Source organism: Leptonychotes weddellii, chromosome 8 (genome assembly GCF_054177405.1).
Source record: "Leptonychotes weddellii isolate Sample4059 chromosome 8, ASM5417740v2, whole genome shotgun sequence".
Classification (NCBI taxonomy): domain Eukaryota; kingdom Metazoa; phylum Chordata; class Mammalia; order Carnivora; family Phocidae; genus Leptonychotes; species Leptonychotes weddellii.
Window position 1 is genome coordinate 78,000,747 of NC_138376.1, and position 17,786 is coordinate 78,018,532.

Sequence of the window (17,786 nt, forward strand, 5' to 3'; positions counted from 1 at the left end):
CATTCCTATAAGACATATTATGTAATAAAGTAGTAATATAGAATCACAAATTTCATAAATTAGAGTAACAGTCTAAGCTCCCCAAGGGTGTTTTAGTTGTATGGAAATAGAAGTAATTCTAAAGAATATAGGGAGAAGCCTAATGTAATCATATTCCTAACTGGTTAACAGTATTCATGTCTGGCAGGGACTAGCAACTGGTATTAGGGATATTCAAAAAGAGAACACTTAGAATCCAGGTAAGAAGTGGTTATCAAATTTAAGTGGTGCTAGCAAAATTGGAAAAAACACATCTGCATCCAAGAGACATTACAGAAAATAAAATATGTTTAGTCAACACATGGACAAATATGTCCTAGAGTATTTAAAATATGACTTCACCGAGGACACTTTAAAAATGGATAGACCAACAATAAGATTATAACTGTCTTTAAAGTTTCTTTGCAGACTTAAAGAATTTCTCAGAAATTTTATTTTCTATCAGGTTAATAGGGAAAATAATGGGAAGAAAGATGAGTTCTTATAATACAAATCCTCATACATTTGCTAATTTGTAATAAACCTTTTCAGGTCTCAAAAAAATTAAAGATTGTAGCAGATTTTTTTAATCAAGGGAAAGTATTAATGCTGAAATTTATGAAAACTGATAGAACCTAAAATACCATGGGCCTATGGCACTCTTGTGGGATACAAATTTGAAATAAACTTCAATCAAATTATGCTGGTTTTATAATGTGTATTTTTAACAATAGTATCTTTATAACAACAGAATTACAATTCTTTCAAATTAATTATGATTTTATATTAATATTTACATAGTTTAGATGCAGTGTTTTCATGCTATTTTATTTTCTGGAAAGGGACTCCATTATGAAAATATCTTTTATTCTAGATGAATAAGGTCATTCGTGTGTGATTTGGACAGTAATTATATGTTACACTAAATTTAAATAAAATGTTATTTTTAGCCTTCCTTATCATACACCCCACATAAACATACCTAATTTTTGTAGGTAATGGGCAAAATAATCATAAAAGTTTGTTCCTGCTGTAGATAATATTTCCGGAAAAATGCATACTCTGTATCATAGTCAATTGTAGCTGAAAGTCTCCATTCAGTTAAATGTGTCCTTAATACAGCAGTAAACTGAACTTTCAAAAATAATTCCAGCTAGAGCAACGACAAGAAAAAGATTTAAAAAGCCATCTTCTTCATTTTTAGATTTTATCATTGTCATCTTTATACTCAGCTGACTTCAAAGGTATCTCTGCATATTCACTTGTCACCTTGTTCATGATGTCTGTTGTTATTACTGGCTCATGGCCCTATCTAATTACTTCTGAAACAAACTGTACTGTAAGGTAGTAAATGAAATCTAAAAATAGTCAAAGACCTAGATGACCCCCTAAGACAATCTAGTTTGTAAATATAGCATTGATTCAGCTCTCTACTAGTTTCTTTAGGAGGAAGTAAACATTTTTGAGAAGGGTGTTTCAAATGTTCACAGAAGCATGAGAATTAGACAAGGAAACAAGTAAATACAACTGCCATTATAAAAGGAAGCTCTAGTGAATTATACATGTGTATGTATGTTTTTAAATAGCTTGCTCAATTATATTTTTGCTTTAATAATATTTTTCTCTTCTCTATATGTCTTGCACGTAGGTCTAAAGCAGGGCTTAATTTTGAAGGCTCTTGGAGAACAAAGGCCACAATTTATATTGTTATTTCTCTATGTGTCCTATTGCAATATTTACTGCAACCAAGCTCATAATAGTTGTTTTGTGATCATGATTACTTCTTAAAAATTTCAGACAAAGTTTTAGCTGTAAAGTTCCAGTTACTTTAAGATATATCAGCATAATTTTCTAGCAATTTTACTTAAGAAGCAATGACAGTCTGCATTCTTAGAATTTAAATTATGTTTCATCTAGAAACAACAAGACTCTAAATTTGAGTCTCTTCAATTAGTACTAATGTGATATAATGACAAAATTAGTCCAGAGGATGTTCAAAATTTTAGAGATAAATCACGCCACAAGGAGTTTCACACTTAAGAATACCAATTGATCTCTTGCATCCATTTTTGAAGCAAATACAAGCAAAATCACTGAGCAAAATCATGCTCTCAGTAACTGAATACTTTCTCAGGTCAAATGTTGTTTCATAACACGAAAAACAGTTAGAAATGTGACCAGTGAGATTATTTTTCTTCATGTTTAATCAGCCAATTGCAAAATGTTAATAATCAAGTGGAACACATGGTGAAAATACTTCACTTTAAAACTTAACTGTGATTATGAACTACACGCAGTCCAAATTTAGGGAAACAGAAAAAATAAAAGTTAGCTAAAACTTTGATAACCAAGAATCATTAATTCAATTTAATAATATGCATCTTTGCCTCATGAGTTAATCAACAGGTATTTAATAAGTGTATATTTATTATGTGCTCTTTCATTTTCTTACTCAATAAATTTTATGTAAAACTTCACCAAATCTCTAGTCTCCAAATCACCACAATCTGTTCATATTTATAAGTTCTATTCTGACCTATTTTTCTTCACTATTGAGCCATAATTGCATGAGAAATCACTGACTTACTCTCTTTCCCAAACCTGAAGTGTCTTTCTTGTCTTTTCAGCACACATGCTCTGCAATACCACCACAACCATAAATAATCTTTTATAAATTCCCAGTCCTTTTCTTAAGCTGCCAAAAAAAAAAAAAAATCACAGAAATCTACGTATTGGGTTCACTACAATTCTCCTTCTACATTTTAACTTGACAGTAAATATCGCCTATATGTTTTTTTGTACCTCTTCTTACTAACTCTCCCATTTTCCTAAATTTTTATTCTAAGTTTATCTCCCTCTTTAGACTGCCTGCATCCTCTTCATTCTAAAGAGAAAAACTTACCTTGGACATTACTGAAATAAATGAACCATTTGATAATACCTCTCTTGACTCCCTCCTCTACTGCCTCTAAATTTATTTATACCACTGTCTTTAAATTTATAATTAGGTGTGTCTTTGTTGGCATTTTCTCAAAATCAGGATAGTAACTGTTAGCCTGTCTCAGTGCTTATTTTTTGTAGGGGGAGAGTAAATAAACTTTTGGAGCTTTGTGTTGAAATCCACTGAAGGGACGTTTTGCTGTACTGAGGAAGTATTCAAATACGAAAAAAAAGGTCTGAAAATCAAGAGTCTTTGAGCTTTTAAACATTGCACAGAAAAAAATTATAATTCTAGGGATGCCTGGGTGGCTCAGTCGGTTAAGTGTCCAACTCTTGATCTCAGCTCAGGTCATTATCTCAGGATCGTGAGTTCAAGCCCCACATTGGGTGTGGAGCTTATGTAATAAAAAAATATACATATAATTCTAAAAACACTATTTGAACCATGAGATTATGGTTTTACTTAGCTATTCAATTCCATAAGATCAGAGGATATAAATAGAGTAACGGAGATGGGTGGGGTAGGGTGAAATAGACTTTGCATCAAAGTGCCAGACACATTCATCTCTAACTCCACCAATAGTTTTATGAATTTAATAGTTAGAAATAACTTTTTTAAGTTTTTATTTAAATTCCAGTTAGTTAACTTAGAGTGTAACATTAGTTTCAGGTGTATAATATAGTGATTCAACATTTCCACACATCAACTGGTGCTCATCACAACAAGTGCACTCCTTAATCCCCATCACCTATTTCACCCTTCCCCCCCACCCACCTCCCATCTGGTAACCGTTAGTGTGTTCTCTTAGTTACGAGGCCGTTTCCTGGTTTGCTTCTCTCTAATATTATGGAGGTTTCTCAAAATGTTAAAAATAGAACTACCCTATGATCCACCAATTGCGCTACTAGGTATTTACCCAATTACAAAAAATACTAAATCAAAGGGATACATGCACCCTGATGTTTATAGCAGCATTATCTACAATAGCCAAAACAGCCCAAATATCCATCAACTGATGAATGGGAGAAGAAGAAGAAGAAGAAGAAGAAGAAGAAGAAGAAGAAGAAGAAGAAGAAGAAGACGATGAAGAAGATGTGGAATGGAATATTACTCAGCCATAAAAAAGAATGAAATCTTGCCATTTGCAATGATGGAAATAACTTTCTTACATGTGTAGGTTACTTTAATTTCTGGGAACATGAATGGCTAGGTTATTTGAACCTATCCCTCCACACACATAAAAAGTAAAAATGCTGTGTAAAATATTTTTATTTTTAAATCCTCAAGTGTATCAAAATAACAGAAAAATAAGAGGCCCTACCAAGTCATACTAAGAAAACTCAGGAGCCTGGAGTAGTAAGGCAAATGATTACTGAAGCTACTTTTATCCTGAAAACCTTTGTTGATACATGTAAATTTGAATTTTAGTTTTGCATCAGGTAAGATGGTCTGCTGTGAAGGTCCGGTATCCAGTGTATGGAGTCAAGTAGCAGCCCTCCCAACAAAGCTGGAGACGTAAAAAGGTATATCTTCAGAATAACGGTAAAGGTAAACAACAATCGCACTATCCCCATTTCTCTCAACTCCCTAAAGAATGCAAATGAATTTGCCTCAACTCTGAGCCAAACAAGAGAGAAAAAGCTTCCTGAGAAGTTGTAACCACATGCAACTCTCTTAGAGAGTTGTAGCACTATTTGTGTTAATCAAAAACCTTAAACTACACATTTAATTATTTCTTAATTTAAATGTTATTTTCTCAAAATTATATTTTATGACTTACATAAACACTATTTATGTATTAAATTAGTTATTCTAAGGTCCATTTGTTTTTGCATCTTATTGTTTTTATATTTCACCCGCATTTTGTAGCAATTTAGTGTTGGGGATAAAAAGTTAGATGCCAGTATGACTCTGATTTCTCTGGTGATGATCTTTATTTTACCTTTTCCTAATTAAACTAATGTGATTTTGCTCTCTCCTGTGGTTTCCTGAAACGTCATTACATTGTGTCTACGTTTAGATCTTTCTTTGTTTTCAGTTTTGAACACTTGGGGGCCCAGTTACATATGAAGACTTGGGATTTTCTGATGTAATTCTCATCTATTATTTCTTTGTTGATGTATTTCTCAATTTCCACTTGTTTTGTTTTCTAAATTGTTATTATGTATATAATGGAATTCCTTGAATGTATTGTCTATGAAAATTACCTTTTCAACATGTTTTCAACTGAATGATATTTGCTCTAACTTTTATTAATATTTTCTTTTGATGCTACCAATTTCAGAAACTGTATTTTTCATATTATTATTAACTAAAAGTCCATCTTTTTTTAGATTTCCTTTTTTTCTTTTCTTTTTTTACCTAATGTCATTTTTCTGTTCTAGTATCACATCCAGGACATGACGCTATATTTAGTCATCATATCTCCTGAGGCTCCTCTTGGCTATGACGGTTTCTCAGACTTTCCTTGTTCTTGATGACCTTGGTAGTTTTGTGGAATACTGGTCCTTTTTTGCAGAATTTTGCAGAATATTCTTCTACTGGGATTTATATCTATTTTCCTCATGATTAGACTGGGGTTGTGTGTTTTGGGTATGAAGGCCACTAAGGTAAAGTGCCCTTCATTACTTCATATCAAGGGCAAAAACTGTCAACATGACGTATCACTGTTGTTAATAGTGGAAGTAGTGTTTGAGAGATTTCTCCACCAGAAAATTACTTGCTAGCTCCCCATCAAGTCTGAAAGGAAAACACTTTGTACAGTCCACTCTTAAAGAGTGGAGAATTAAGTTACATCTCGCAGAAGATGGCATATTTACCAAATTATTTGGGATTCTTCTGCATGGAAGATGTCTCTTCTAATTCATTGATATAATCTACGGATATCAATATAGCCACATGATGTTGCCATCTTTTGGTAATTATGAAAAAAGCTGCTTGCTATAAAAATATGTGTGCAGGTTTTTGTGTGGATATAAACTTTCTTCTCATTTCACTAAATACCTAGAAAATTGAGGTAACCACGGAATGTCCAAGGAAAGATGCTACTCACTAGTCAGATATTTGCCACAGATTTCAAAAGTTGAATCATGTCTAAAAACATATTTTTCCTAGAGGCAGTACTCAAAAATCTTAAAGTAAAAGAAATTAACAAATCAGAAGGCTGAGTTATTTTTAATTAATTCAAAATGAAAAATTGAAAAAATGGTGACAGGACCGGGAGGGAGGGAAGAGTAGTTGTGAAGAAATTCATTTTCACGTAAACTAAGGGATAGAAGAATAAATGCATTTGTGTTCCACTTTATTAGTTCATTCTCTTAGGAAAAAAATCCATAGGTTTGCTTTTACTTCCTCTTTATGCCAATAATTAAACTGAATTTCAGGGTTGTTAAGGAACACACCCCTCCCTCTACAACAAATGTGTAGAAAAAATAGATGTCATACTCCAAAGCATTTGTTCTTTCCAGTAAAACTCACTGCCTTTCTGGTATATATAAAAGAGTTTCCAGAAGGATATATCAGGGGCGCCTAGGTGGCTCAGTCAGGTAAGCATCTGCCTTTGGCTCATGTCATGATCCCAGTATCATGAGATCTAGTCTCACGTAGGGCTTCCTGCTCAAGCAGGGTGTCTGCTTGTCCCTTTCCATTTGCCCCTTTTCCCCGCTCTAGATCTCTCTCTCAAATAAATAAATAAAAATCTTTCAAAGACAAAAGAATATATCAATGGTTCACTTTTGAAACATCATTCTTTTTCTTCTAATTTTTCTTATATGCCAGCCATAAAACATATTAAAGACATACCAAAAACATATTAAGTACAAATAAATGTAGTGATTATTAGTAACACTGAGTTTTACACTTAATTTAAAAGATTCTAGATTATACTGCTACTTTTTATTTTATGACCAAAATTTCAAATATCAATAAAATTGAATATGTCATTTTATAAGTTTCCAGTTTAAATACTTCCTCAGAAATTATGAGCTGAGTATAAATAATAAGCAAAACTTTTATATGTTCCCTGCAGTGTTTAAGTATCTGTCAGTCATCTAACATGGAAATGCTGTTATGGAAACATTTTGCTGATAAGTAAGCACATGTTGTCAGGGAACACTGTCTATAATTGCATAGTTTATTGTTTAGTAAAAGGTCTGTTAGCATTTCCATTGCAATTGTCATTGTTTAATAATTTAATTTATACTAGCCTGAAACTTGCTGTTCAAATTCTTCAGGCAAATATTTTCATACTTAATGACTTAAATTCAGATCGACCACATTTTAGACAAAGAATAGAAGGAAGTCATATAGTATACAATATGTTATTCATCGTAAGTTATTTCAATGTCTAGCTCACAACATGAAGATAGTAAATCATTTAAAATAACTCAACTAGTTCCTTCACACAATACAGAAAAAAGGCAAGAATTATGTGGATGTTATGGGAGATGAAAAGGAAAAAGATAATCAGAAAGAAAAAAGGAAGAAGAAAAAGCGTTAAATAAAAGTGGGGAAAAGAAAGAGCACTGCCTATATAACCTTTAATAACAGTATGGGGTAAAATTGAGAATGATGGCTTTCTCATTTCCCTCCAGTATAATCTCCCTATTTAAAGTTCACTCTGCTTCCTGTGAATAATGTATGTGGGCTGACATTCCAGGATAGGAAGAAATAACATGAGCCATAGTATAATAAGCTTTAAGTGAACAATACCAGTTCTTAATATACTAGGGGATGGGAAGTAGAGTTCATCAAATCAAGTCATAGTAATTATTAAGCTTTTTAAAGTAACAGCACTTAGATTAAGTTGAGACAGTATTTTGCTATTTTGTTTAAGTATGAGAAAAGACATAAAATATTTTTTAACTGTCCGTTTTTTGTTTTATTTACTTTCCAACTGCTGTTATGTCTAGGTTTAGCAAAAAACTAGCTCACTTACAGAAACTGTTTTCTAGGTAAAACTGATGATTAATAACACAAAAAGAAAATTACAGGATTGTTTCTAATATTAAAGACAATTAGGAAAGTAATGCTCTAACATTTCATGTATCTAGCACTATAAAGCAGTAGGAATATTTAACATAGATAAATTTTCAAAATAATTGAAACTATAAACTTAAGTTAAATTACACTTTCAACCCATACTTTTTTATGTCTTAATACTTGTGTTTTATATTAAGTTTCTGTTATCTTAGGTTCTTGCACTCTGTACTTTTTCTTCAAATTATTAGCTAGATTTGACAATAGAATTTTCATGTATATTTCATAGTCAGCTTTCACATTTCCATCAAAATCCTGCTACTATTTTTATTGTGTTAACATTTAATCTATACATATGTTTGGAGGAAATTGACATTTTTTAATAGCATTGAGTCTTTCAATATGAATGCATAAAAATGCATTTCTTTTTTAGACAATTCATAACATATCTAAAATATTTCCTTGCTCTCTGTATAAATGCCTTTCATATCTTTCATTTGACATACAATAAAAAGACAGTTTTGTTTATCACCTTCTTAGATTATCATTTAAAAAGGCCTTGTGGCAGGATGTCTGGGGGGCTCAGTTGGTTAAGCGCCTACCTTAGGCTCAGGTCATGATCCCAGAGTCCAGGGATCTAGCAGGGAGCCTGCTTCTCCCTCTGCCTGCCACTTCCCCTGCTTGTGCTCGCTCTTTTTCTCTCAAATAAATAAATAAAATCTTTTAAAAAAATTTAAAAATAAAAATAAAAAGGCCTTGTGGTGAGATCCCATGAAGCTTTCAAATGTAGGCATTTTCCTATCCACAAGGTAGATACAAACTGAATACGGAAAATGAGAATTTATCATAGTATCATCTCTTTCTTTTCATGCCACTGCAAAGGGCTATTCTAGTAGTTACATAACCAGGAATCATATGGGCTAGGGCCATCTTGACAAAACCCAGATATTCAAAATAAATTATTGGAAACAAAGAATCTTGAAAAGGTCAATGCTTGATACAAACCCAGGTTTTTGAGGATTTCTTGCTGCTCTTACATATGATACCACTTAAAATTTCATTTCTGCCATTTTATAACTGTTACTGTTTTATGTTAAAACTGATATTTGTATGAGCCCTAGTACTTATTAATGGTAACAATCCATCTTACACTCTTTCGTATTTCTATATTTTATGAATAAAAATTTCTGATCCTTTGTGACCGGCATGCATTGTTACCTCCAAACCTTGCAGTGATTCTATCCACGTTCTACACTAGTTTCTTAACCTACATTGGCTGATCGCACTAAGCAGACTACCCAGGGCACCCTCTGCAGACTGCCAGAGTTCTCTTTCTGTTCAGCTTTCTCCTTGCTGCTGCTCTGTCCTATGAACTCTAACTACCTTGCTTTACCTAGACTGTAAGCTTTGTCTCCAGGGTGTCCTCTGGTTCTGCCTGACTTCCCACTCCCTGTAGCATGGACTGCAAACTTTTTCAGAGCAGTAATTTTGGGCAAATTGGGGCTTGCACTATTGTTTTCCACTTTTCAGGATTCACTATCATTCATTTTGTGATGCCCAGTGTCTTGAAAACTATTGTTTTATACACTTTACCTATTTTGGTTGGTTTCAAGTATGAGAGTAATTTATTCTTGTTAATTTCATCTTTTCTTGAATCTGAACAATTAATTTTTTTTTATTCTTATGTTAATCCCCATACATTACATCATTAGTTTTAGATGAAGTGTTCCATGATTCGTTGTTTGTGCATAACACCCAGTGCTCCATGCAGAATGTGCCCTCCTCAATACCCATCACTAGGCTAACCCATCCTCCCACCCCCCTCCCCACAATTAAGTTTTTTTTTAATTAAGCTCATAATATCTTTCTAAGGAGAAGCAGTAGAAAAAAAGTCATCCATTAGAAGAAACTTACATTTTTTGAAAATTTCTGTAACAGATTTTATCAGAATACTGTCTTATGATGGAAAACTTCAGCAAATGAGATACAAATCATAATGCCATTGAGTCAGTAGAGTCCCAGTTAGAATATAAAAAATGTCAAAATAACGATGTTTACAATATGAATGGTATCCTTATTCTTTACTGCTCATAAATAATATATGCTGATACTCTAGAATTGCAGAAAAACAAATATATTTTATACAAATAAAGTGAATAACACATTATATAGTTTTGTCCTATTATTCTCCTACAAAGATATTTTAGCCTCTTACTTTGTCCTTTGATTGACCAAAACTGAAATGACATATCTCTCATGACATTTGCTTTGCTTCACTAAACTGCGATTCAAAACATTTTTTGTATTGAATGTTCAATAAATGTATAATTTATATCTTTAAAAATATTCACTTACACACAAGCAATAAGTATCAGTAAATTAATATATTTGTTATGTTTGTATTGGTTTTCTCTTCAAATAAGTGTCAATACCTTATATTTTAAGGTTTTTGTCTCATATAAAAATATTGTATTTGATTTAGTCTATAACATTCCGTGTGAGGCCTTCATAATGCTTTTTGGGTATATTACTATAAAGGAAATCATTTTGTCATGGTAGCAATCTGTAGTTTACTATAACAATCACAGTTTTAACATCTATGGACTCCTGTAAGTCTCTTGGAATAACAGAATTTGATTTCCATTGTTAAATATTTAAATCAAATTATATATTTATTATACATGTGATTTTGTATGCTACATAGATGGAAGACAAGGCAAGTTATGATCTTTCAGGAAAAATTATTCCACTGAAGTTTTCCAATTCATAATTTAAATTGTATGCATTAACCTAAAACTTCAAGTAATATCCCCTTTGACATCACAGGTTAATCTGAGATAAGAAGAAGTAAATATGAGTTAATCAATGAATGTAATATGATATTCTGACATTTTATTTCAAAAGAGCAAAAGACAAATTCCAGTGACAATAATTCCACAGTTTTTCAATTAACTGATATTTTTTCCTTAACCTATTACCTCATAAATATGTTTAACATTTGTAACTATTTTAGTGAGGATGGTAAGGGAATGAAAGCAAATGTTAAATTTGTTTATGTTCTAAAACATATTTTTAAAATACATACTAATAGCATGGAATAATATGATATTGTAAGATATATGCTAATAATTTTATAAATATCATATGACTCATTATTCACAAAAATAATATAGTGGTGGTATTACTAAAATCTTTAAAAATAAAATATAGGGATATTTCAGAGAAAGCATGGCATTGATTGATAATGCTAATCTATAAGCCATACTGTAATTGTGTAAAGGTAGAACTTTAATGAGCTTAAGGTTTCACACAATAAATAAGGAAAAACGGCAATATTACCAGAGTATGAGTATTGTGCTAGCTGTAGTGTTTAGTACTCAAAGGAAGTGATCAGAACACTTGTAAGATATACTGTGATGTCTGTGCTATGAATTAAACAAGGGCCCTATTTCTATCACTTAAAATTCTTTAATCCCTTCTTAATTTAAACCCTGTTTTTAAGTCATTACTGACATTGGTAATAAACTTACTTTCTCACAAGTTATTTAAACTTTCTCATGTTTCTTTAAATTTAGTATCAGAAGAGTCTCTTTCTTATGTTATCCCCAAACCATCACTGCCCTGGGAATACTGGAAGATTAATGAATTTGAAAATGTTGGTATGATTTGGTTATTTCTCAAGGCACACAACAGAGAAGAAGAGATAAAGAACACAGAAAAGAACAGAATAGAACTGGAAGAAAGGCAAGTGAAAACTAGACTGATGTCATCTACACAAAGAAAAAAAAATGTAGAAAGAGGCAGGGAGTGGGAAGGGAGAATGACAGATGGTGAGCGAGTAAGCAGTGGAAATATAGAAATAACCAACAATGAACAGATTGAATAAGGATATTAACCAAAATATAGGAAAAGAAGTTGAGAAGTGAATATTCTAGCCAATATTGGGAAGTCAAAAATGGAAAATGTTATGTGATAAATGTTACAAAGTAGAAGGAAATAGTAACAATTTTACAACACAAACAAGAGTTACATTTTATACAACTTTCTCTCCACTAGTTAAGTCCAATGAGGGTAAGATACCTATTGCACAGAGAAATTATTTAATCCACAACAGCAAAACTGCCTACCTTACAGAAATCTAAAGGGGAGTGGGCCATGTCTAAAATCTTCATATTTACACTTATGGTAATTAAAGCCAAATGTGAATGAAATTATTCATTTCACACATTTTGACTTCATTTTTCAGTTCCTTTATTTTACTCTAGATAAGTAAACATATTTAACACCTCTTTTAGTTCACCACACTGTGTATTAACTCGTAAAACTTGAGGGGAACTTAATGACCAACATAAATGCTCTCTTATTTAAATACTGAATATATCAATAATAATATCGCATATGCTTCCTTATGAAAATTAAATGGTACTAGAAATTCCTAATGAAGCCAACAGATTAATATTCTCACTCTTCATTATGCAGTTACCAAAGCAGTGTTCCTGTACTTTTTAACTGCTTTATCTTGTGACCCCCCACAGTAATTATTTATATCTATAGTTATATTTTTATGCATATTTAACTTGATTGACAAAAAGACATTATTGTTTACTTTAAAATTCATTTAACAAAAAACAACTTGAAAATTGGAAAATATTATCAAAATAAAGTGAACCTGATAATATTCTTCACAACATAAAAGCAGAAATAATGAGATGCACCAGTATATATACAGCGTCATTTTAAGTTTGGTAACCTAAATAACGTCTTTGAATTTCCCAATGATTCTGCACTCTGTAGGAAATAGTCCTAGCTTTTGTGTAGCTTATAATTCAAAACAATTTATACTGCCATTATATGAAACTAAAATATCCATAACAACACCTTTCCTATCTCTAGATTGTGATCCACACACTATCTTGCAGGTAGTCTCCATATTCAAAACAGAGCTGTGAATTCCAGTTAATTAAATGTGTTCTTTACGATATCATTGCAGCTAATGTTTATGGATAATTTGAATGATAGTAATTCAAAAATATATTACTTACATATTTTATATATTTCTTCAATTATATCAATATGACAAAAATTAAGACTCAGATTTGAAAAGTATTACTAGAAATAGTTCAATTATAAAACACAAACTAACCAAATTTATTCTGGGGATCCAAAGTAGGGTGATGACTGTAGTTAACAATACCGTATTGTATATTTAAAATTTGCTAAGGGCAGCAGATTTTTAATGTTCTCATATCATCCTCCCCCCAATAAACACGTGTGACGTGATAAATGTGTTAAATAACCTTATTATGGTAATCATTTCACAATATATGCACATATCAAATCATATTGTACAACTTACTCTGTCACAATGTTATTTCTCAGTTATATTTCAATAAACCTGGGGAAAAAAAATAAATAGAAGTTTCCTGGTGAGGGTAGTGAAGGGCCAGGAGAATTTTATAGGTTTCTCTGCTCCCAAGCTCTACCTTTTATTTCTTTAAAGATTTTATTTATTTGACAGAGAGAGAGACCGTGAGAGCAGGAACACAAGCAGGGGGAGTGGGAGAGGGAGAAGCAGGCTTCCCGCCGAGCAGGGAGCCCGATGAGGGGCTCGATCCCAGGGTCCTGGGTTCATGACCCAAGCCGAAGGCAGAAGCTTAAGGACTGAGCCACCCAGGCACCCCTGCCTTTTATTTCTAACATGATGGGCTGTTACCTTAAAATCTCTTTTGCTTCTCAAACATCATCTGTTCAGGAGTGTTTCTATAGCCACCACTGAGCTTCTAAAGTTCCTTCACTTGAAACTGCTATTGTAGCGGAGGGCTCCTGCTTCCTAACTGCTCCCTCCATTGTAGCAGATGCAGCTTTCTGGAGATTTGTCACTTTTGTGACACCTACTACCATCACATAACCTTCCTGCTTTGTCTATGTGTTTTCCCTAATGAAGCAGTCAAAATGGATCTCAGTCCTATTTGCAGCTTTTCCCACTCAAGAGTGAGTCCTTTCGTTCTCAGAGTAGGTATGTCCAGCAGATTTCTACCATTAGTAGACCTGCTCCACTTCCTCAGTCATTCTCTGCCAGAGGTGGGAGGGTGGGGTGGGGGAATGGGGTGGGGTGCTATAACAGGGAGACTTCCCAGGTGTGTTCTCATATGGTCAATTGCTTTAGTCCACAGCTATATGTATTTGTGCTCTCTATTTCATTGAAAAGTTTTTTGTTGTGATGGTCTCCTGGTTATTAGTTATGATTTCAAGCATGAAAAGTGAGAAGATGTGGACCTAGGCTTCAAGTATGTTTTTTAGCATATTTTTATTTGCAAATGAATGATTTAATAACAATAAGAAAAATAACAATATAGAGACAGTGGAAAGTAAGAAGTGAACATAAATGAAGAAGATTTAAGAGCAGTAAATGTGCTGAGTAGATGATTATAAGCTCAAATGAAGTAAAAATAGTATCACATAATTCAAGAAAATTTAGCACAATTTTATTCTACACCTGTTGATATCAGTTTTCACTTTTCTTTGATAAAAGGGGTCAGAAGTTTATATACCATGAAGTCAAATTATTATTGTGAGATTGTTTAATGTTGGTTGCCTTTATTAGAAAGTTAGTTTTAAAAAAAACAGATGCTTTTCTTTTCCTCCCTTCCTTTTTCCCCTTTCTTTTTTCTTTCCTTTCTTTTTATTAAATAATATTTCTCCAGTGGTAACAGGTGTTGCTTTAATGAATAATACATAAATGAATGAAATTGTAAAGTGCAGTGTAACATCTCAAATTTGCAGGGTTCCAAGATAGACACTATGGTTCAGTCCTTGAAATATGTCTAATTATTCTTCACCTCAGGGTCTTGGAATATGCTATTCCTTTAGCCTGGAAGGTTTTCCCTCACACTGTACACAGTAGACTGTACTTTTTCAGCCTTCAGGTCTTGCCTTCAATGACACCTCCCCATATACAGCTATTTTCTGACTCTCCTTTTCAAATACAAGTCTCAGGTTCCTTGTCAGTCCATTGAACATGTTATCTCCAGAGCCTACATCCACACATTACCAATCTGATTAGCAATAATTCCCCTTTGTGATTGCTGTTGGAAAACAAAGACTCAAAGTCACCAGAAGTGTAAAAGCAGAACAATAAGATTATGGATATATAGTATGGATTTATAGTTATTTTTGAGTGGCATATTGTAAATGGTAATATATTATCACTTTTGAAGTTGTTTAAACAAATTTGGTTAATATCGCTGACTGCTTTAATGTAAGTAGCATTTCTACTTTACTTTTTTGATTTCTTTTACTCTAGAAAGTACTTCATAATATACCCTCTGAGTTAAATTTTAGCCAAGTGTAAGTCACATGTTAGATTTATATATTTAATAAATTTAGTCTTTAATGTATTTTATACGTGATTTACTAAAGAAGTGCATGAGTAATGCCAGTAACATCATTAAATATGCAATATTTAATCAATGGAACACTTAAAAATAAAAGATAAATGCAAATCTGATGTTACATCCACAATTTATTTAGTAATTCATTCAGACTATGTAAATTTTTATGGAAAATAACCCTCAGAAAAGAAATAAAAAGCTGATTCAATGAGAAATATTTTCTTTATGCAATACTTTTTGAATTTTCATTATTATTTCAAATGATTTTAATACCAATTTAAAGAAAATACAATTTGGAAAATATATTGAAATCCATAATTGAAATAATAATTTATGGTCCTGACAGATGAAATCCAATGTACTGTTATGACCTAAAGCAGAAATATTACTAAACAGGTAGTTTATTATTAAAATATATGCACTAGAACATCAAAGCAACAGAATGCACTTGGGAGAACTAGACTAATTTTCAGAAAAAATTTGTTTTGGTTCTTGTTATTATTGTTCTTATGGATTTCTTTTCCTAAAGAACTACATTATTGAACATGTGGGGGGAAAATGTGAATAATAAATGAATGAATCCAAAGATAAAAATCCACACATATTAGTTCAAATGAAGAGCAATTTCAGTTTATGTGTCCAAAAGACTTTAAATTCCATGACAAACTAAACAATATGCTTTTGGAAAAGAGAAAATAAGAAAACTCTCCAGGTGCAAGCATCCAGACATCCGGCCCTCTGTTCACATGCCTTACTCTCACCATCAGTCACCTAGAAGCAGCTGGGTCACAATTCTAAATTTCCAAGAAGAAAATCCTATTGGTCCAGATAACTGAAATGGTTTGAGAAGCAAACTCTCTAAAAGAAAGCGTCTTGCTTAGGCTCAGGTCATGATCCCCGGGTCCTGGGATGGAGTCCTGCGTGAGGCTCCCTGCTTCTCCCTCTCCCTGCTTGTACTCTCTCTTTCTGTCAAAATAAAATTAAATTAAAAAAAAAAAAAAGGTTGTGTTTTGACATTTAGACCATTCCATTATTTTTCCAGGATTTGTTTTTGTGAATGGTATGAAATGACTTGGTTTTATTTTTTTCTCTATTAAAAAAAAATGTAATACTTTTGAACAGTCCACCTTTTACTCACCAATTTACAGTGAGTAAGTGTTCTGTTTCTGGGCTGTATTCCATTGGTCTGTTTATATATACATATACCAATGTCTTATTTCCTTAATTAAATGTAGATCATAATAAGGCTGTTATTTATCTGACAGGATATTTTTCCCTACAGAGTTATTTTTTTCTCCTGAAAACTGTCTTTGTTATTACTAGAGCTTTTGCTTTTCCAAATAACTTTTTGAATAAGGTCGCAAAAATCCTTGAAAAATTAAGTCAGGATTTTAATAAGAATTGAGTATATTTATGGGTGAATTTGGAGAAATCTATAAAATGGCATCTTGTTAAATACCACCATATGTATTTCTATGTGCATTTATTCATTTTCATTATACTTTAAAATCATTTTATAATTTTCTCCACAATGTCCTATACATCTTTCATTACTCATCTTTGATATCCTATAGTTTTCTTACTGTTTTAAATGGTAATTTTTAAAATATGTTTTTTACTATTTATTGCTAGTATATGAAGTGTAATTGATTTTCTTTTTTAAATGCTATATCTGGCAAATCTAATGAATTTTCTAATTCTAATCCATTTTGTGTCCCTTCAGTTTTTATGTTTACATTAATGTCAGCTATGAATCCTGTTTTTTTTTTTTTTTAATTTTATTTTTCCCCACTATTTCTTTTTCTCTACTAAATATGCTGGCTAGGATTACAAGGGTGGGACCAACCTGGTATGTTGCTGGCTTAAATGTACGAGAAACTTGTTTATTTATTTTTTCTTTATAAAGATTTTATTTATTTATTTATTTATTTGAAAGGGAGAGAGTGAAAGAGAGAGCATGAGAGTGGGGAGGGGAAGAGGGAGAGGGAGAAGCAGACTCCCTGTTAAGCAGGGAGCGGACACAGGGCTTGATCCCAGAGTCCCAGGATCATGACCTGAGCTGAAGGTAGACTAACCAACTGAGCCACCAGGCACCCCAAGAAGCTTGTTTAAATGAGTGTTTCCCCCATACTACTTGGTTGTCTAGGTACCTGGGACATAGCTTTTCCTCTTAAACTCTTGAACGTGTTTGATCTCTCCTGGGGAAACCCTGGAGCTTACTGATCTTCAAAAGCCTAGAGGAGATCTTGCTTCTCTGAATGTTCTGCCAAAAATAATCAGTATTGACTATTTTTCAGGGACTTTTCTAATGCATTGTATCAGCTGATTCTGATCTTGGAACACACATCTTAACTATACAGATGTCCTGTTCTAATGTTTTGAACTCTGAGTTGTTTTTTTTTTTTTTTTTTTTTCTGGTTTACTTCTCTAGAGATTTTATTCAATTCCAACTACTTCTT

The 17,786-nt window shown here is 32.5% G+C and overlaps 1 long non-coding RNA gene across 24 annotated transcripts in view; it reads right to left on the minus strand.

The window, feature by feature from the left end:
- Positions 1-17,786, minus strand: part of LOC102742234 (uncharacterized) — a 676,629-nt gene that overhangs the window by 178,102 nt on the left and 480,741 nt on the right. For 6 of the 24 annotated variants that reach the window (XR_014147851.1, XR_014147855.1, XR_014147856.1 and 3 more), the window contains exon 2: positions 2,606-2,713. The exons of 17 other annotated variants lie outside the window; for them this stretch is intronic. This is a non-coding gene — a long non-coding RNA (uncharacterized LOC102742234). Of the gene's footprint in view, positions 1-2,605; positions 2,714-14,308; positions 15,022-17,786 lie in introns of those variants that run through there. One more of the 24 variants, XR_014147850.1, reaches the window with a different exon arrangement.